At 31.1% G+C, this 22,686-nt stretch overlaps 1 pseudogene; it reads left to right on the plus strand.

Moving 5' to 3' along the window:
• The first annotated feature begins 4,435 nt into the window (after positions 1-4,435).
• Positions 4,436-6,092, plus strand: LOC149249503 (cysteine-rich receptor-like protein kinase 43 pseudogene; annotated as a pseudogene).
• Positions 6,093-22,686: the final 16,594 nt, after the last annotated feature.

Here is a 22,686-nt window from a genome sequence, read left to right on the forward strand (position 1 = left end):
TAAGGTTTGGCTCGATTATAGGTTGAATGTCCTAATCCTCACCGATAATCCAATTTATTAGTTCCATATTGGTTTAGAGTAATCCAATTTTTATTTCTTTCAATTGGTTGCATCCTCAGCCCCTCTCATGATAAGATTAAATCCTACACAAACCACTTGATCTACACCTCATGAATAATTGCTTCTAAGAGTTATGTTCTATAGTGTTATTTTTTTAATTAATTTAAATATACTGAAATCTTGTTTTTAAGCAGAACCTAAACTACACCTCATGAATAATTGCGTCTAATGGGAAGGTGGAAAGGGCAGAGGTCATCGCATTATGGGAAGTTTTGATAGTGGCAAAATGACTTTGTTTGGAGATAATTAAGATATATGGAGATGCTAAGGGCATCATAGACTGGGTGAAAGACTACACTCTTTTCAGCCCAGCCATTCTGTCAAACTAGATGAAGTGCATTTGAATCCTGGTAAGCACCTTCCAACACATTCATTTTGACCATATATAGAGGGAACAAAACAAGACTACTAGTTTATTATCCAAAAAAAGTATTACTAGGGAACCTGGTAAGTTCTTTTTTTTTGCTTTTAAAGATATTGTTTTTTGAAACACACTACAAAGACTTTGTTATAATTTTTGGGGTATATGTATTATGTGATGCTAAATCATAATAACTATTAGAAAGTAAAATAGTGGTACACAACACAAAGAATTTTGAGAATACGATTATCATGTGAGAACTTTTTAGATACATTTTATAAAATATAACAACAAAAAGAGAAAAAAAACAATTATAATCATATTTACTATCTTTTTTATTTCAATATTAAAAGAAGTGTGTTTTTCCTTGTGCTTCTGACGGTTATGTTCTATAGTGTTAATTTTTTTTAATTAATTTAAACATACAGAAATCATGTTTTAAAGCAGAACCTTCTAACTCAGTTGTGGGTTTCTTGTGAATTTTGGAAACTGCTGGGTCTCCTCACCGTGAAGAACAAAGTACAGAATTTGAGGTGGAGTAGCATGAAGATAAATGATAGAGAGGCCAAGAAGCAGCAGGGTGTGGTGGGTTGGCTTCGGTCATATCGTTCCAATCAAAATAGACTAGTCACAATGCAAGTTTTGTACCACATTGAGAATTCCTCACAAGTGACCCCACGCTCAATCCCTCTCCATGACATTTAAACACGATACTTGATGTGGAAGAAATCTCATACAAAACAACTAATCTACACCTTATAGGTAGTTGGGAGTGAGAGCTATGTTCTGTAATATTATATGATTTTTTTTAAATATAGTGTAACCTTTTCTTTTAAGAGAAGTTGTAGATACCAATTAGACTTAAATCAAGATACAAGTGAGGCCAATAACATACAAGGAAAGCACCAAAGGAAACATCTCAATGCTAAGGAGGAAACACCTGTAAATATGGTGGACTATTGAGCACACGAACTGAGGAGATTATCCCTCTAGGGATAATCATAAAACATTTGAGGACATTAAATGGAGGGGATCAAGACCTCATAGGTATTTTACCCACTAACTCCAAACATGGAAGAGGAATATGAGCCATCAAAGGTCTAGTACCCACTACCACCAAACATGGAAGGGGAATATGGTGTGATGTGACATATGTCAAACATGCAGTGAGATAAATTAAGGACTCAAATGAGTGGTGTATTATTGAAAAGAACACCCATTTTTTCTTGATTAGATGCATAAGACAAATCAATTATGTAATACAGGAGTCGTGGTCTCCCAAAGAGGGAATGAGAACTCCTTGTTGGAGGGAGGATGCTTCTTTAGCCAAAGTATAAACACATTCATTAAAAAATTTGGATATATGGAAGAGGTTTACCTAAAAGTTTTAGATTTCTTGCTAGTTGAGTATGAAGTTTTGTTTCATGGGTGAATGGATGTTCACCTTTGGATTTTACATAGCTTTTATGATTATCTTATTATCTTCTAAGACCACCAATTTTGTGATTCACCATGAGGAAGGAAATTCTAGACCAATAAAATGAGCATAAGGTTTGGCTTTAGTATAGGTTGAATGTCTTAATCCTCACGGATAATCCAATTTATTAGTTCCAATTCTGATCTCTTGCAATTGGTCTCATCCTTAACCCCTTCCATGACAAGATTAAACCCTACACAGACCACTTGATCTACAGCTCATGAATAATTGCTTCTAAGAGTTATGTTCTATAGTGTTGTTATTTTAATTAATTTAAATACACTGAAATCGTGTTTTTAAGCAGAACCTCAAGTACACCTCATGAATAATAACTGCTTCAGATGGGAAGGTGGATAGGGCTCTAACAACAAAGCAGAGGTCATGATAGTGGCAAAATGGCTTAGTTTGGAGAGAATTCAGATATATGGAGATGCTAAGGGAGTCATAGACTCAGTGAAGGACTACGTGCAACCATTCTATCGAACTAGTAAGCACTTTCCAACACATTCAGTTTGACCATATACAAGGAATAAAACAAGACTGCTGATTTACTATCCAAGAGAGGTATCGCTAAAAAACCTAGTAAGTTTTTTTTCATTTAAAGATACTTTTTTAAAACACACTACAAACACTGTTATCATCTTTGGGGGTATATGTAATGCTAAATCAAAATAACGGTTAGAAAGTAAAATAGTGGGCTACACGGTACAAATTTTTTTTAGAATACGATTACCATGTGAACTTATCAAATACATTTTATAAAAGATAACATATAAAGAAAAAAACCGATTATAAGCCTATTTACTATCCTTTTTATTTCAATATAAAAAGAAGACGGGTAAGCCTATTTAGTATCCTTTTTATTTCAATCTAAAAGGAAGACGGTTATGTTCTATAGTGTTAAATTTATTTAATTAATTTAAATATATTGAAATCTTGTTTTTAATTAGAATTTTTTAATTAGTTGCAGGTTTTTTAATTTAGTTGAACATTTTTTTTGACTGTAGAGATTTATTTTATAATTTAATTTCATTTGTCATCAAAATTAAAATCTTGCTTATATTTATCAAAATAAAAAATTATAAAAATCTAAAAACAAAGATAAAAAATAATTATACAAAATATTTTAGTTATACAAAATTAAAAATTAAAAATGAAGAAATTAAATTCCTCTATGCTCATGTTAGATTCCTATTAAATAGATCTATGCTGGTCAACTGCTAGGTCTCTTCACCGTGAAGAACAAAGTGCGGAATTTGAGGCAGAGTAGCATGAAGATAAATCACAGAGAGGCCAAGAAGCAGCAAGGTATGGTGGGTTGGCTTCGGTCATATCGTGCCAAGGAAAATAGAGCAGTCGCAATGCAAGTAACTTTCAATGACTGGATTTTTCTTTCATTCAATAACAGGAGAGACAATTCATGCCCTTAGCCATTTCAATACTTTGGACTTTACTTCCACACATTTTTCTGTAGGTACTGATTTCTAAACCTTACTATATATATATATCTATATACTCTTGTGAAAGTGCATGCATCCGTATACACTTTTTTTGTACAGTGAACCCTATTACATAAAAATGTCATTTTTCTTCAACTTCTTGATTCTAATTTGTAGTCCTTTGTTTTTTCATCCTATTCTTTTGTACCATTACTTTGTTCCCTCTAAATAGACCCCTGTTATAATGTGATTTGTCATTGTACATTACTTCTAAACTCATTCCTTTGAACTTCCCTGCTTTTTGTCACATCTGTAAACACAACGCCATGCATTCTGTTATATCTGATATCTCCCCTGTAGATTCATATATTTTTAGTGTAAAATACTGTCACATAAATATTTTTGAATAATAAGTTTTATGTCTATTTAGAGAGAGGTCTTCTGGATTAATCATATCGTAAGGAAGACCTCTCTCTAAATTGATGGATCACAAAAGTCTTAGATCTAACAAGTTTTATGTGATTTAAAGTTGTGATCTAAAAGGTATTAGTTGAGTAGGCCTAATGGTTAAGAGTATAAATTTTCTCATAAACATTCACATGTTCAAAACCAGAGAAAAATAAAGTATGTATGCTTTAATAAACGTAGTAGTGATTTCCTTATCCCACAAACAAAAAATCTTATATCCTAATCTAGTATCTGACTTGACCTTCACCTTAGATCAATATCTAAATAAAAAAGAAATTACATTTGTATTTGAAGAAAACAATTTACATAGTTTTCATATTTGCCTCCAACAAATAAAATATTGATAATAAGGAGAAAATATTAATTATACTTGATTGATGCCCCCATAACTAACAATTTGTCTGTCAAATTCCAACATGGAACTCTTCCTGTGCATCTTTTTTTAAGCCTCAGTCATGGAAGACTACAAAAGATTGTTGTTGGAAAGACTCAAAACCAAGATGAAAACCATTGAAAATCCTTTCAAGTCTCCAAGCAAGTTGGCTCCCACTACGCAGTATTGGGTAGGATATGGTTACCATTGAAAATCCTTTCAAGTCTCCAGGAAAGTTGGCATGGGTGGTGGCATGCATGGATACAGATCCAAACAAATGGGTAGACCTTGATTGGAAGAAGCATTACAACATTATGATGGGAGTAGCTCATGGGCTTCTGTATCTTCACCAGGATTCTCAATTGCAGATTGTTCATCAAGATATCAAAGCAAGCAATATCTTGTTGGATGAGAACCTGAATCCTAAGATAGCAGATTTCGGCCTAGCCAAACTTTTTTCTCAAGATGAGATCCACGTCTACACGAGAGCGGCTAGGAATCTGTAAGATTTTCACACAAGCATCGCTCTATTTTGACACACCGTCAAATGCTTAACAATTATGGAGGGATGCATTTGAGTTTCCATATTTTTTTGTAATTGTACCTTCTTGAAATGGATGCAATTGACATTCTTGAAATCGATCTACCTGTTGTTGTCTTTCATATATTATTGAAATTTATAATGGATATAAAAATACTATCTTTATCCAAGATATTTTTATCTTATGTTCCATCTCAAACAGTTTCGTTTCGAAATATCTTTCCTTCAATTTTTGTTACTAAGTCTTTGCCATTGTAAATTGAATGTGCAGTGGGTATATGGCACCAGACTATGCTCTGTGGGGACAACTATCTGTAAAAGTTGATGTCTATAGCTTTGGCGTTGTTCTTATTGAAATTATGACTAGAAGAAAAAATACGGACTCTAATTTGTCATCTGAAATGGAGATTCTCCTTGAATGGGTAAGATACTGTGACATTATTTTGGGTGTTAAAAAATGCAACAGGAAATATTATTTATCCATAAAAATATCTAGCACAACCACATTTACGAACGTGATTGATAAACGCGGATAGGTGTATATGAAACATATATACAACCACATTTTCCAATGTGCTTGATATAGGCCGATAGGCTTATATCAACCACATTAATAATTATTATCAATATTTAGGATTATTAATAACTATATAAATACTAACAACCAAATTATTTATATATATTATTATATTAATATTATAATAATAATATAAACTCCTAATATATATTAATTAATAATAAGAATAGCTCATAATAATATTTTATCATTATATTATTAACAATTGATAATTTCAAAAATTCCAATTAAAAAAAAATGACAAATACCAACTAATAAAATTCCAATACATACCAATTTTTTTTTTAATTCTAGAATGTTTTTAATAATTAATGTTAATATGATATAATAATTGATAGTGATATTAATATTAATATTAATATTAACAATAACAAAATTAAATATTAAAATATTACCATAATGATATTATTAATGATTAGTTCAATATAAACATTAAACCTATAAAACCTAATATATATTAAAGTTAAACCTCATATAAATTTTTATGTTATTACTAAACTTTACATAAACTTTAATATAAACGTAATAATATTTAATCTAAAATATAATGTTTTATGTAATTTTTTGGTGATATATATATGCAAAGAGATTCAAATTCCAATTTGTATAAATGTGTTATCAAATATCAAATGATGAATGAATGAATCAACATATCTGGTGTAACATGGAGTTACAGGCAGAGTTCGGCAAACATAAAAAGAGAAGCATGACGCAGAGGACCTTGTTGGATTGTTGAATCCATTAGAACGATCAAAGTCAAGCTCAGGAGGGAGTGTGCAGTGAAACAACCTAGGGATCAGAACCTTGAAGAAACCTGGAACCATAGAAATGTTGAAGAAATAGCGTAAAATCATAAACAAAGAGAAGAGAGTAGAAGTGAAGAGGTGATGTAGAGCAGCTGTTGGATCTAACAGATCAACGGACCAGATCCAATCGCAGAGGAGACGGAGGAATATCGCACCAGCGGAAACCCTTCAAGTGTTGTCGTATCACCGAAGGGAATAAGCAATTGCAATCATGCGATTAATCGTCAACTGTCGGATCACGAGCCTGATCGACGGTTGAGATGTAATCGCATATCTCAAAGGTTAGGAGCTGAAGGATGGTGCGATAGCCGATAGCGATAAGTGCTGATCGGAGATCGGGGCGATCGGAGGTCGGCATTTCAGAAATCAGAGAAACAATGCAGAAATACTTGGTATTAACAAACCCGACAATAAATATGAATGCGGGTGTATAATATTTGAGATCTGCCTATGTGTTTCAGAGCAGAATTTCAATGTAATTCTATGTATTATGGTTAAAGTGGAGTCCTAGTCTTTTAATGTGAAAGTGGTGTTAAATGAAACCGATAGTTTCATATCAGATGCAGAAGGGGTGATAGGAATCATATGAGTGCAGAGGATTGCGATGAGCAATTGGGGTAAATGCAAGTCTTAGGAGCTGTGTAAAGGTTTATGAAAGGCGAAAAAATGTATGATTTATGTGGTTTTATGTGATATCTATTATAAAGGGTTTGTAATAGTATTAAAGCGCCGATAGTGATTTGTGGGTTAGCCTATGTATGACTCAAAGTTTAATAATGGTTTAGGGGGTTGGCTTATATATGCGGGCCTAAGGATTAATGAGGGTTAATGCAAAGAATGGATCAAGGGACAAACTGTGGTTAGTTTTTTGATAAATCATTTAACCAAGTATTAATAAAAGGGGCCTTAACCCATTGTTCAGTTATAATGAATCTTTGATTGGATGCTCATAGAAATTCCTGGGTAGAAAATGGTTTATGCATAGGTCTATATGCATACTGTGGGTAAAGTAGGGGTAACCCTGCATCAAGAATGGATTTCCTTCATATGCATAAGGCCCCTACATATGCCAAAAACAAGACAAAAATATTTAATACATTCATCGAGAAATCAATTGGTGGAATTCCTTATAAGAGCAGCTCTATCCATAAGGTGATTGAACCTAATATCGATGAATTTTATATTATTAAAATAATATAATAAAATAAAATAAAATAAAAATAATAATAACAATTATATTGTAATATAATAATAATAATAATAATATCTGATTATAATACTATAATAATATTATATTATTATAATAACATAAACTCATAATAATAATAATAATAATAATATTATTATTATTATTATTATTATTATTAGGCTTTAGTATTTTTAATATTTATCTTAGGGTTTGTATATATTTGGTTAATTATTATCGATATTTAGGATTATTAATAACTATATAAATATTAACAACCAGATTATTTATATATATTATTATATTAATATTATAATAATAATATAAACTCCTAATATATATTAATTAATAATAAGAATAGCTCATAATAATATTAGATTATTATTATATTATTAAAATAATATAATAATATAAAATTATTAAAAAAATAATAACAATTATATTGTGTTATTATTATAATAATAAAATATTATAATAATAATAATAATAATAATAATAATATCTTATTATAATATTATAATAATATTATATTATTATTATATTATTATAATAATATACAAATGTAATTATTATTATAATAATAATAACAATAAAGACCAATTATTTATGATAATTAATAACTATACAAATAATAGCAACTATATTCTTATATATTTATGATTATTATTATAATAATATAAACTCATATTATTATTATTATTATTATTATTCGGCTTTAGTATCTTTAATATTTATCTTAGGGTTTGTATACATTGGGTTTAAAATATTAGTCCCTTTTGTTTATTATTACTTGAGGGTTTAATACTAAAATCCCAAGGGATTATGAACCAATGGGAATAATATTAAACAAAAATGACTAATATTATAAACCCAACAAACTAATAAACCCAACTCTTTAATATTATAGACCTAAGAAATTAGTGAACCCAATGGATAAATATTAAAAACCTAAGGGATCAAAAAGCATAAGGAATTGATATTACAAACACAAGAGAAACATAAAGATGACCCTGATAGATATTATAAATCCAAGTTAATAATAAACCCAAAGGATTAATACTAAAACCCCAAGGGAAATAATGTTAAACCCAAGGGACTAATATTATAAACCCGACATTGGTAAATCCTAATATAAATATTAGAAAGACTAAAATAAACATGGTTTATTTTCATGGTGAGAGAATCCTTGTCACAATGTGACATTCAACCATGCTTGGCCATGGTTGTCTGTGATTGAAAATGGTTGACCATGATCGATATTTTTTTCCCCTGAACCATGATCGATATTATAAACCTAAGGGAATAATAAATCCAAGGCATTGATATTATAAACCCCAAGGAATAATAAAACTAAGTGATTAATATGAAAACCCTAAGGGATTATGAACCCAAGGGAATAATATTAAACCCATGGGACTAATATTATAAACCCAACATTGTTAAACCCAAATATAAACACTACAAACAATAAAATAAGCAAGGTTTATTTTCATAGTGAGTCAATCTTTGTCAAAATGTGACGTTAAACCAAGGGACTAATATTAGAAAACCAAATATAAATATTACAAATACTAAAATAAACATGGTTTATTTTGATGGTGAGACAATTCTTGTCACAATGCAACATTCAACCATGGTTGACGATGTTTGGCTATGATTGACAATGGTTTACCATGATTTATATTATCAACCAAAGGGAATAATAAACCCAAGGTATTGATATTATAAACCCAAATGAATAATAAACCCAAGTGATTAATACTAAAACCCAAGGGATTATGAATCCAGGGGAATAATATTAAACCCATGGGACTAATGTTATAAACTTCACATCGAGTAAAGGAAAATATCAATACTACAAACACTAAAATAAACATAGTTTATTTTGATGGTGAGACAATCCTTGTCACAATGCGACATTCAAAAATGGTTCACCATGTTTGGCTATGATTTATATTACAAACCTAAGGGAATAAAATAACCCAAATTTTGATATTATAAACCCAAATGAATAATAAATTGAAGGGAATAGTACTAAAACCCCAAGGGATTATGAACCCAAGGGAACAATATTAAGCCCAACGGACTAATATTACAAACCCAGTATTCGTAAACCTAAATATAAATATTACAAACACTAAAATAACCATGTTTTATTTTCATGGTGAGACAATCTTTGTCAAAATGTGACATTCAAGCATGGGACTAATATTATAAACCCAACATTGGTAAACCCAAATATAAATACTACAAACACTAAAATAAACATGGTTTATTTTGATGGTGAGACAATTCTTGTCACAATGCGACATTCAACCATGGTTGACCATGTTTGGCTATGATTGACAATGGTTTACAATGATTGATATTATAAACCAAAGGGAATAATAAACCCAAGGGATTGATATTATAAACCCAAATGAATAATAAACCCAAGGGATTATGAACCCAAGGGAATAATATTAAACCCAAGTGACTAATATTATAAACCCAACATTCATAAAACCAAATATAAATATTACAATGTCTAAAATAAACATGATTTATTTTCATGGTGAGACAATCCTTGTCTTAATGTGACATTCAACCATAGTTGACCATGTTTGATATTATAAACCCTGTTGGAATAATAAACCTAAGGGATTGATATTAAAACCCAAATAAACAATAAACCAAAGGGATTAATACTAAAAGCCCAAGGGATTATGACCCAATGGAATAATATTAAACCCAGGGGCCTAATATTATGGACCCAACAATCGTAAACCCAAAGGTAAATATTACAAAGACCAAAATAAACATGATTTATTTTCATGGTGAGACAATATTTGTCAAAATGGGACATTCAACCATGGGACTAATATGGTAAACCCAAATATAAATATTACAAACACTAAAATAAACATGGTTTATTTTCATGGTGAGACAATCTTTGTCAAAATGCGACATTCAACCATGGGACTAATATTATAAACAAAAATTTGGTAAACCCAAATATAAATACTACAAACACTAAAATAAACATGATTTATTTTGACGGTGAGACAATCCTTGTCACAATGAGAGATTCAATCATGGTTGATCATGATTGATATTACAAACATAAGGGAATAATAAACCCAAGGGATTGATATTATAAACCCAAAGGAATAATAAAACTAAGGGATTAATACTAAAACCCCAAGGGATTATGAACCAAAGGGAATAATATTAAACCCATGGGACTAATATTATAAACTCAAATATAAATACTACAAACACTAAAATAAACATGGTTTATTTTGATGGTGAGACAATCCTTGTCACAATGAAACATTCAAACATGGTTGACCATGGTTGGCTATGATTGACAATGGTTGACCATGATTGATATTATAAACCTAAGGGAATAGTAAACCCAACTTATTTACATTATAAACCCAAATGAATAATAAACCCAAGGAATTAAAACTAAAATCCCAAGGGATTATGAACCCGAGGGAATAATGTGAAGCCCAAGGGATTAATACTAAAAACCCAAGGGATTATCAACCCAAGGGAATAATATTAAGCCCAAGGGACTAATATTATAAACCTAAATATAAATATTACAAAGACTGAAATAGAAATGGTTTATTCATGGTGAGACAATCCATGTGACAATGTGACATTCAACCATGGTTGACCATGATTGATATTATAAACATGAGGTAATAATAAATCCAAGGGATTGATATTATAAAACCAAATGAATAATAAACCCAAGGGATTAATACTAAAACCCCAAGGGATTATGGACCCAAGGGAATAATATCAAACCCAAGGGACTAATATTATAAACCCAACATTCGTAAACCCAAATATAAATATTAGAAACACTAAAATAAACATCATTTACTTTCATGGTGAGACAATCCTTGTGACAATGTGACATTCAAGCATGGGTGACCATGGTTGGCTATGATTGACAATGGTTTACCATGATCGATATTATAAACCTAAGGGATCTATATTAAACCCTAGGATTTGAGACAATATTTCTCAAATCTTGTGATGTTGGACCATAGATATGAATTGCCATGGTTGATGGTGGTTGAAAATTGTTTATTTTCATATTTATACATTCTTTGTCACAATGCGATGTTGGACAAAGATACCTACCTGATTAATAATCTCGAGTGATTAATATGAAAAACCCAAGGGAATAGCAATAAACCTTATGATTAATATTAAACCCTAGGAACATAAACCCTAATATTAATAAACCTAAGGGATTAATATTATAAATGAAGGGAATTATAAACTAAAGAGATTAATATTAAACCCTAGGAATACAAACCCTATGATTAATATTAAAACCCTAGGATCAATATTATAAACCAAAGCGATTACTAAAAGCATTGGACTAATATTAAAAACCTAAGGGATTATAAACTAAATGGAATAACATTAGACCCAATGATTAATATTAAACCTTAGGAATATAAACCCTAAGATTAATATTATAAACCTTAGGATTAATATTATAAAACCTTAGGATTAATATTATAAAACCTTAGGATTAATATTATAAACCTTAGAAGCCTGCAGTGGTTTGGTCTCATGGTCAACAAATGGTCTGCTAAGTCGTTCATGCTGCTGTGCAGGTCATGGGTTCAAGTCTCATCTTACCCTGAGGGGTCGTTCCTTGCGGGCTAGGTGGTTCCTCCTAGCTGTTATAGTAGTAGCCGGTGGGATTCGACCTCGTGTAATGCGAGTACGATACCACCGCCATTGTCCATTCAGCTAGATATCAAAAAAAAAAAAAATTATAAACCTTAGGATTAATATTATAAACCCAAGGAATTTATATTACAAAACTAATAGATTATAAACCTAAGGTATCTATATTAAACATTAGGATTAATATTATAAACCCTATAAATAATATTATACCCTAGGAATATGGACCCTCAGATTAATAAACCCAAGGGACGTTAGACCATGGTTGATAATGGTTGACCATGGTTGACGATGGTTGACGATGGTGATTTTGATATTGAGACAATATTTGTGCCAATGTGATGTTGGACCATCATTGAACATGATTGACCATGGTTGACCATGGTTGACCATGATTGAGCATGATTTTGAGAGAATCTTTGTCACAATTCAACATTTGACCATGGTTGACCATGATTGAAGATGGTTGACCATGGTTTATTTTCATATTGACATAATCTTTGTTATAATGTGACATTGGACCATGTTTCACCATGAATGACCATGGTTGACGATGATTGACAGTGGTTTAACACGGTTGATTTCATATTGAGACAATCTTTGTCACAATGTAACATTGAAACATGGTCGACCATGGTTGACCATGATTATAAACCCAAGGGATTTATATTGAACCTTAGAATTAATATTATAAACCCTATTAATAATATTATACCATAGGAATATGGACCCTTAGATTAATAAATTGAAAGGATTAATATTATAAACCTAAGGGACTAATAAATACAATGGATTAATACTAAAAACCCAAGTGATTATAACCCAAGGGAATAATATTAAACCCAAGGGTTTAATATTATAAACCCAAGGTATATAAATCATAAGATAAATATTAAAAACTCTAAAATAAACATGGTTGACTATCATTGACAATGGTTGATTTTCATATTGACACAATATTTGTCAATGAGATGTTGGACCATGATTGAACATGATTGATTTTCATATTGAGAAAATATTTGTCGCAATGTGATGTTGGACCATGGATGACCATGGTTTTCATAATGTGACATTGGAACAAGAGACCATCTTCGTCACAATGTGACCATGATTAAGAATGGTTGATTTTCACATTGAGACATCTTTGTGACAATGGGATGTTGGACCATTTCATATTGACCATGGTTGACCACGATTGACCACGATTGATTTTCATTTGAGACAATATTTGTCACAATGTGGCATTTGACCATGGTTGACCATGATTGAAGATGGTTGACATGGATGATTTTCATATTGAAACAATAATTCTTATAATGTGATGATGGACCATGTTTGACCATGAATGGCCATGGTTGATGATGATTGACCATGGTTAATTATCATATTGAGACAATCTTTATCACAATGTGATGTTGGACAAAGAGACAATATTCGTCACAATGTGAACATAATTATTGACCATGGTTGACCATAGTTGACAATGATTGACCATGGTTGATGTTAACATTGAGACAATCTTCATCAAAATGCGATGTTGAAACATGGTTGACCATGGTTGATTTTCATGTTGAGACAGTTCTTTCACAATGTGATGTTGGACCATGGCTGACCATGATTGACAATGGTTTATTTTCATATTGACCATGGTTGACCATGGTTGAGCGTAGTTGACCATGATTGATTTTTATATACAATCTATGTGACAATGCGACGTTTGAATAAATATTATAAACCCTAAAATAAACATGGTTGTCCATTGCTGACCATGGTTGATTTTCATATTCACATAATCTTTGTCACAATGTGACATTGGACCATGGTTGGCCATGATTGATTTTCATATTGAGACAATATTTGTCACAATGCGACATAGGACCATGGTTGAATTTCATATAGAGACAATCTTTGTCACAATGCAACATTGGACCATGGTTTTCATAATGTGACATTGGAGCAAAAGACAATGTTCATGACAATGTCACCATGATTATTGACCATGGTTGACCATGATAATATTATTTAATGTTATTAATATTAATAATTAACGTTAAAATTAATATTTATAAATATTAACAATATTAAAAGTAATATTAATATTAATATTCATATCAATTAATATTAATATTAAAATTAATATTTATAAATAAATGAGAGTACCTTTCGGATTAATCACATTATTAGGATTTGGTCGACATTTCGAACGAACTAATGTGGTTCATCCATATTAGTTGATTCAAAATGTCGACCAAATCCTAATAATGTGATTAATCTGAAAGGCAGTCTCATTTACAATATGGATCACAAAAGCCTAATATCTAACATTTATAAATAATATTAAAACTTAATATTAAAATTTTATTAATATTTAATGTTATTAATGTTGATGGTATATTATATTAATTAATTAAGATAATATCAATAATATTAATAAATTAAAATAATAATAATAGATAAGATTGTAAATTAAAAAAATTAATATTATTTTTAATATTAAATCTTGATGATATTATTTATAATAATAATGTTAATGTCATTAATAATTTTAATATTGTTAATTAAATGTTATGAATATTAAAATTAAAAATTAAAAATATTAATAACTAATATTAAAATTCACATTTATAAATATTAATAATATTAAAAGTAATATTAATGTTGGTATTCATATTAATCAATATTAATATTAAGTTTGTCCACAATTCTTGGATATATGGTAATAAGATGCTCTATGAAGGCACTCCTTGATGTGAAGTCATTGGTTCATTTTCGTGTCCAAATTGAGATGATATATGAGACATGATGAAGATGTAGTCCTACCAAGCTTAATTTTTTTTTATTAATATTAATATTCAAATTCAAATTCAGATAGCTTAAAAGGCAAATTTATATTATATATTATAACTTATAATGAATTTTCAAATGAAACCTACCTAAGTTATATATTATAACTTAAAACCACTATTAAAAGTTAAACAATATTATATCTTCAAAGGTAAAACTACTATCATAACTTTTTGCTCATTTGTGAGAAGGATCAAAGTCAAGCTTAGGAGGGAGTGTGCAGTGAAACAACCAAGGGATCAAAACCTTGAAGAAACTTGGAACCACAGAAACGATGAAGAAATAGCGTAAAATCATAAGCAAAGAGAAGAGTAGAGAAGTGAAGAGGTGATGTACAACAACTGTTGGATCTAACAGATCAATAGACCAGATCCAATCGCAGAGGAGACGGAGGAATATCGCACCAGCAGAAACCCTTCAAGTGTTGTTGGATGGCTGAAGGGAATAAGCGATTGTGATCATGCGATTAATCGTCAATCGTCGGTTTGCGAGCCTAATCGACAATTGAGATGTAATCACATATCACAAAGGTTAGGAGCTGAAGGACGATGTGATAGCTGATAGTGATAAGTGCTGATCGGAGATTGGAGGTCGGGGTGATCAGAGGTCAGCATTTCAAAAATCGGAACAACAATGCAGAAATACTTGGTATTAATAGACCTGACGATAAATATGAATGTGGGTGTATAATATTTGAGATCCGCTTATGTGTTAAATCTCATATAAATTTTAATGTTATTATTAAACTTTACATAAACTTTAATATAAACGTAATAATATTAAATCTGAAATATAATGTTTAAAATTTAATATTTATGTAATTGTTTGGTGATATATATATGAATAGAGATTCAAATTCCAATTTGTATAAATGTGTTATCGAATATTGAATGATGAATGAATGAATTAGCATATCCGGTGTAACACAGAATTATAGACAGAGTTCAGTGAACACACAGAGAGAAGCATGATGAAGAGGATCTTGATGGATCGTTGAATCCATTAGAAGGATCAAAGTCAAGCTCAGGAGGGAGTGTGCAGTGAAACAACCAAGGGATCAGAACCTTGAAGAAACTGGAACCATAGAAACGCTAAAGAAATAACGTAAAATCATAAGCAAAGAGAAGAGCGGAGAAGTGAAGAGGTGATGTACAACAATCATTGGATCTAACAAATTAATGGACTAGATCCAATCGCAGAGGAGACGAAGGAATATCACACCAGTGGAAACCCTTCAAGTGTTGTCATATGGCTGAAGGGAATAAGCGGTTGCAATCATGCAATTAATCATCAACTATCAAATTGCGAGCCTGATTGATGGTTGAGATGTAATCACATATCGCAAAGCTTAGGAGCTGAAGGATGGTGTGATGGCCAATAGTGATAAGCATTGATCGAAGATCAGACGTCGGGGCAATCAGAGGTCGGTGTTTCGAAAATCGGAGCAACAATGTGGAAAGACTTGGTATTAACGGACCCAACGATAAATATGAATGTGGGTGTATAGCATTTGAGATTTGCTTATGTGTTTTAGAGTGGAATTTCAATGTAATTCTATGTATTACGGTTAAAGTGGGCTCCCAGTCTTTTAATGTAAAAGTGGTGTTAAACGATTCTGATAGTCGCATATCAGATGCGAAAGGGGCGGTAGGAATCATATGAGTACGGAGGACTGCGATGAGCGATTGCAATAAAGGAAAGTCTTGGGCACTGTGCAAAGGCTTATAAAAGGTGGAAAAAGGTATGATTTATGTGGCTTTATGTGATATCTATTATAAAGGGTTTATAATAGTGTTAAAGCACCGATAACGATTTGTGGGTTAGCCTATGTATGATTCAAAGTTTAATAATGGTTTAGGGGGTTGGCTTATATATGCAGGCCTAAGGATTAATGAGGCATAAAAGTAACTGACCATCAGGGTTACACTATAGGGAAGAAAATAAAGATGGGCATCCTCCGGATTCAACGTCACAACTAATTCCCCAGTTCAAGCTCATGAATGAATCTGCCTTCCGTCATATAGATAGCTACACATGGTTCATTGTGTACCAGAGGTGGTTCCCCCTCTTGGTATACGAAGATATTGAAATGCTTCTCCAGTTCCCTGTTACTCTGGATGACAAAAGCACAAAAAAATTCAAATCAAATAAGCTCTACTAACAGTGACCGAAATCCATGTATTTAAGATATAATGAACCAGCGTGTGTATATATATTTTTGAAACAAATTTTTACTATTGAACGGCATGAGCATTTTGGTAGATGTCACCGGTTGGAACAGAGAAATCCCCTGGCTCTGATTTCTGTTCCCTTTCTAAAATTGCTTTCCTTATGACTGCCCGAGCGTGTCTTAGCTTGATTTCCACCTTCGAAACATTACACCTCCCCTTCTGCATTGCTTACCATGCATCCATCCACAAAACAAAATTCAATTCAATTATGTTCCCATTTCTTAAAACGCATTAAATTAACTAAAAATTGTTATAAAAGCATCATAAAATATTATTAAAATTAGATGACCCATATTAGGTTCAATCACCTTATGGACAGAGCTACTATTATAGGGAGTTTCTCCAGTTGATTCGATCGAGGGTGAGGGTGCTAGGGACTAGGATTCATGTATTGATACAGAGGGACCAGGCGAAGACAATCCATGATTCTTTGTGAAATAAACAATAGCACCAGATTAACATGATAAGAATCGAGGAGCAAAAAACCGGTGACGATTAATATAAGAGCGAGCGCTAGACTTTGCTTCAGGTTACATAGTTCATACATAACGGCTAGCCTTCATGGCATATCCCCTTAACAAGAGTTCTTCCCATGTATTTGAGGGGATCATGCATTCATCCATCAAATCTCTGCAACTGTATCAATTTTCATTACACTCATAGTTCCTGACATACACTATGTTACGTTTTCGGGACATACACTATGTTACATCCCTCGAGCGAAGCTTCATCTAATGTGTTGCTCCATCTAATGTGTGGTTATCTACATGGAGGAGGCCAATTGAAACATCTGCATGGAGGAGGTCAATTGAAGCCGTAAGTGATGGCTATATAAAATTGAAATTGTTAGTGATTACCATGCTAAATCAATGTCTTACATCCCTCGAGCCATGTTTCGTATAGGAGAATTGAAACAGTGAGTAATGTCTAGGCGGAATTGAAACTGTTGGTGTTCCTAAGGTAATTGAAATGGATGGTGATGGTGATTCATACGTTTCACAACCATTTTTAATCTTTCCACTTCGTCTTAATCATAATAGGTGGCAATTAACAAATGGTATGGTAAAATTTTAATCATTCTTTGTAAAAAAATAATTTAAGTATGCTTTAAACATGTGATTTAGACATGTGAGTAAGTTAGTCATGTGAATTCTATCCATTGATATAGTGGCAACCACGAGAATATACTGGCATCTTTCAATTTAGGCCATCCGATCAAAAAGATTAATTAAGAAAATGATTAAAGTGCCCAACTCCAATAGGAGGAACGTCTATCGGTGTAATAAAAATAATTAGTGCTATATTAATAGCCAACAAAGTTATTTATAAATAGATTAAAAGTTATTTATAAATAGGTCAAGTTTCCCTTTTAAGATAAACATATTATTTTGGTATATTAGTAATTTATTTAGAAATATATTAATACTAAATTAAAATGAGATAGAATATTCCATATTTAGTCTAGAAGAAAATTATTTATTTAAAGATAAACTCTATTTTACAATGATCAATACATTATAACCATAATTTTTACTATAGTCAAGTATCACACATAAGATAACTACGAGGCATTCATTTGTTTCAAAATAGATGTTCATCAACCTCTAGTCTAGTTCTTTGCAATGAATGCTTACTCAAGATACCTCTTATCAACAAAGTTTTTCTTTTGATGCAACTAGAGACTTTCTTCTTGTAGACATCACTATTTGCTAAAAGTCTACATAAAAGAACAACCATCACTTGAAATACATGAGTACCTAATTTTTTTAGCTACTCATATAATAGAATGTGGTATATGGTTTATTCAACTTCTTGATGAACTCTGCTTAAATGTGCAATTGATTCCATTGACCTTCCAAGAGCTAACTAGTGTAATGAATGCTCTCACTCTATGTTGACACTTGTCACTCAAGTCCTAGTTCATTCTAACATATAGAAGAATGTGTATATAGGTCTTTGTCCCATAACATCATCATCAGTCCACAAGGAACATATGGTCCACTCCTGAAGCATTCGATTGACACATAACCCATTTCTCCAAGAGTTAAGAAAGTTCCTATATAGGTGAACAAACTCCCCCTTCATGGAAATAAAATATGTGGTCATTTTAGGGACTCAACTTAACTTGCTATATGGATATACATTAGCTAACCTCATGCTTAGGCAAGAGAGAATTATTAGTTCGACTTATATACCTAAGAACAAGGATGCACATATAAAATTTCTACTTCAGTTGCACCCACCTATTCACCATAAAGACTATACCTCTCAACTTGGATGCATTATAACTGGGGTCATTTAGTTGTTGTCTTGGGCACACCATTACATCATCAATTCAACTTAGACACACCAAATAAGTTATCAACTCAAATACACAAAGATATCCATCTCAATGTCAACACATCATGTACATTATCAACTCAAACACACTAAATAATCTTCATACCACTAAAATTAACCATCAATAGATCTTTTAACACTACTTTGCCAACATTGAAACACGTTGTGACCGACTATCACTTTAAGGGAACACGAATAGTGGCATCCACTTAGTGATCATTCAAACTTCAAATCAACATCTCAAGAATGGCATACACTATGTTAACATTCCAAGAGCTTTCTTCTAAAACAATAGCCAAGTAGTGGATATCTTGTATTATCTTCCCGTATGACAAGCACGCTACTTCCATGCACTTGATATGGAACTTCTTCGCTGCTACTCTAGAGATGCTACTATTAACTTCTTATTCATGGGACTCACATGCCATTTTGGATAAACACGCACAAGAAATGGGTTGCAAATCAATATCAACTATTGTTTTGTTGTTGGCACATATGTCACCATATGAACACATTAGGGAAAAGGTATGTTGTGATTTTGTCATTGGAAATGGCATGAGCACACCTAACATAATTTTTTTACCAAGCAATGCTTAACCCATATTTTGACATGCGTTGTGACCATCCCAACTTGGTCAAAGCTTCCTCTACTTACTATTTTGGAGAACCTACACTCAATAGCATTAAATAGTGGATTGGTTTCACCCGTGTCATAACAGAGCATGAACACTTACACAACACAAAAGCATGATTTATTTCAATTTATGTTTTTTGGTTGCAATTATCAAATATAAATGATTTCATTATTTCTATTAAATTTTCAAAATTTATAATAAAAATACATTTAAAATTGAAATGATCCTTACATAATTCCCCCGTCATCACTTCCCATCTCACAAGTCATGAGCTAAAAAATCATATTCTAAGTCTCTTTGGAAATTGCTCACACTAATTCACACACAATTTGGCACCAAATATCATTAGCAAGTGCGGTTCTGCAATTTTCTATCAATCATTATATCAATGTCATATCTAAAAAATTGATTTGAATCAATTTTCTTTAATTTAGAGACTAAGAACCTGAACAACAAATATCTTAGCATCAACCCACCAATGATTTCATTGATCTCACTCATATCCATGTCATGGACACTCCTCCTTAGCATTAGACAAGGTTGAAAACCATGCTCATCAAATAGTTGGAGAGAATCTTTTCATATACATTTAGATTTAACAATATAAAATTTGAAAGAAGAGTATTTCTAAGAAAATATCTACTCAATAAAATTAAGGATATATTCAAATAATACAAATAAAAATTACTCATTCTAACATTCGTTGTATTTAAATTATGTGTGTTTAAATAAAGATTACTCATTCTAACTTTCTAAATAAACCATGTGTATCTAAATAGTATATTTAGGATTTTGGACCATGTTATTTAGTTCATCAATAAACCATTTAGTTGAAGTATGAGATTATGTGTTTCGCTAATCTAATTTGGCATGAATTCATGTATTGAATTTCATAGTAATTTTCCATAATACTAAATTGAACCCAATCTTATGAAACTCTTAATCGTCATGTATAAATTTTATGAAATGTAGGTGTGGAATTCGTACACTGGAGGAAAAAGCGTGCAAATTATTGATCCAACAATCATTGAAACATGTAATGAAGAGCAAGTCGTGAGATGCATTCATGCTGGCCTTTTGTGTACACAAGCTGATTCATCACTTCACCCACTAATGGCTATAGTTATTTTGATGCTTTCAACTGCTTCTGTGACGTTGCCAGATCCCACAAGGCCTGCTTATGTAACCCCAAATACCCATTCCACCCATTCCCGTGTCGGGCTATCACATTCGTCGGTAGCCACGTCTTCCTCTCTATCATCTTCTCATATTCCTTAGCGTCTTCTTCCATCAAACGCCACTACTTCTATTACTATATTGACACCTAGGTAATGCAAATTTTCCATTTCTGGACATCTTGGTATAAATAATGGAGTGATGGAGGTCACTTTTCTCTTCACCTTTGGAGAGTTACTCAGTGTAAAGTGTATATATTATATTTGTTAAATGATATTTTTTTTGGTTAGAATCATAAGTCTAAATTGCAAAATTTATATCATTTGAATAAAAAAAATTTATGGTACCAAATCAAAAATACATTTTAACTATCACAATCTTGCCAAAAGTTGTTTCATCTAAATAGCTTAAAAACCAAAATTTAAAACAATTAAATTATATCTATCATATTTATAACCCAATCATGAGCTATAGGTTTGTTTATTTATTTATTTTATGCACACTTTGAAAATTTTATTTATTTATATATTATAATGATGGTTATTAAAATAATTGTTAAATTTTTATTTTATTTTTTTAAATTTGTATGATAAAATTAAGAATAATACTTAAAATATTATAGAATATAATTATTGGTAATTTTTTATGGTTATTAAGAAAGTGAAGGATGAAAGATAATTTCTCTTTGAATGTCCTCTTACAAAAGTCAAAAATATTTTATTCTCTTACAAAAGTAAAAAATATTTTATTATATTTTTAACTTGACAATCTTGAGAGGTTCGTTTATTTATTTATTTTATCTATTTTTTATTTATTTCATTTGTAAATATATTATAATGATTGTTATTAATAATGTTTTTAAAATTAAAATATTTTTTTTATAAAAGTTGTATATTGAAATTGAATATAATAAGTAAAATATTATGGAATATAATTATTGGCTATTTCTATGATTATTGAGAAAGTGAAGGATGAAAAACATTTTCTCTTGAAATGTCCTTTTATAAAAGTAAAAAATATCTAGAAATAATAACTTTCATTTTTACAGACACTAAGAATGTTATTGATTTTTATAGTTTATAAATTCATGAAACCCATATTGATAAGACATAGTTTATGGTTACTAAAAATAAGAACATTAGTTTCCCTACGTGTCAAAAAGTTAAATGGTGGTTTCAAACCCATAGATTGGGAGGCCCATGGTATTATCTCATAGTATTTGGAAAAATGAAACAGCTAGGGGAATTAATTATTTAATCAATGAATTCACATGATTTTTTGAATAAACATGTCTTTCCGTGCAGGGGTACGATAATATATAAAAGGAAAAAGCATTAAAAGTAAATGCATGTAAGGAATTTTTTTATTTGTGGAGTGAATGCTTTGTCATTACAACTCTTTTCTAGGATGC

This window comes from Pinus tabuliformis, chromosome 7, assembly GCF_031772625.1.
Source record: "Pinus tabuliformis cultivar Carrire ecotype Pingquan chromosome 7, CPIR1, whole genome shotgun sequence".
In the NCBI taxonomy this organism is placed as follows: Eukaryota; Viridiplantae; Streptophyta; class Pinopsida; order Pinales; family Pinaceae; genus Pinus; species Pinus tabuliformis.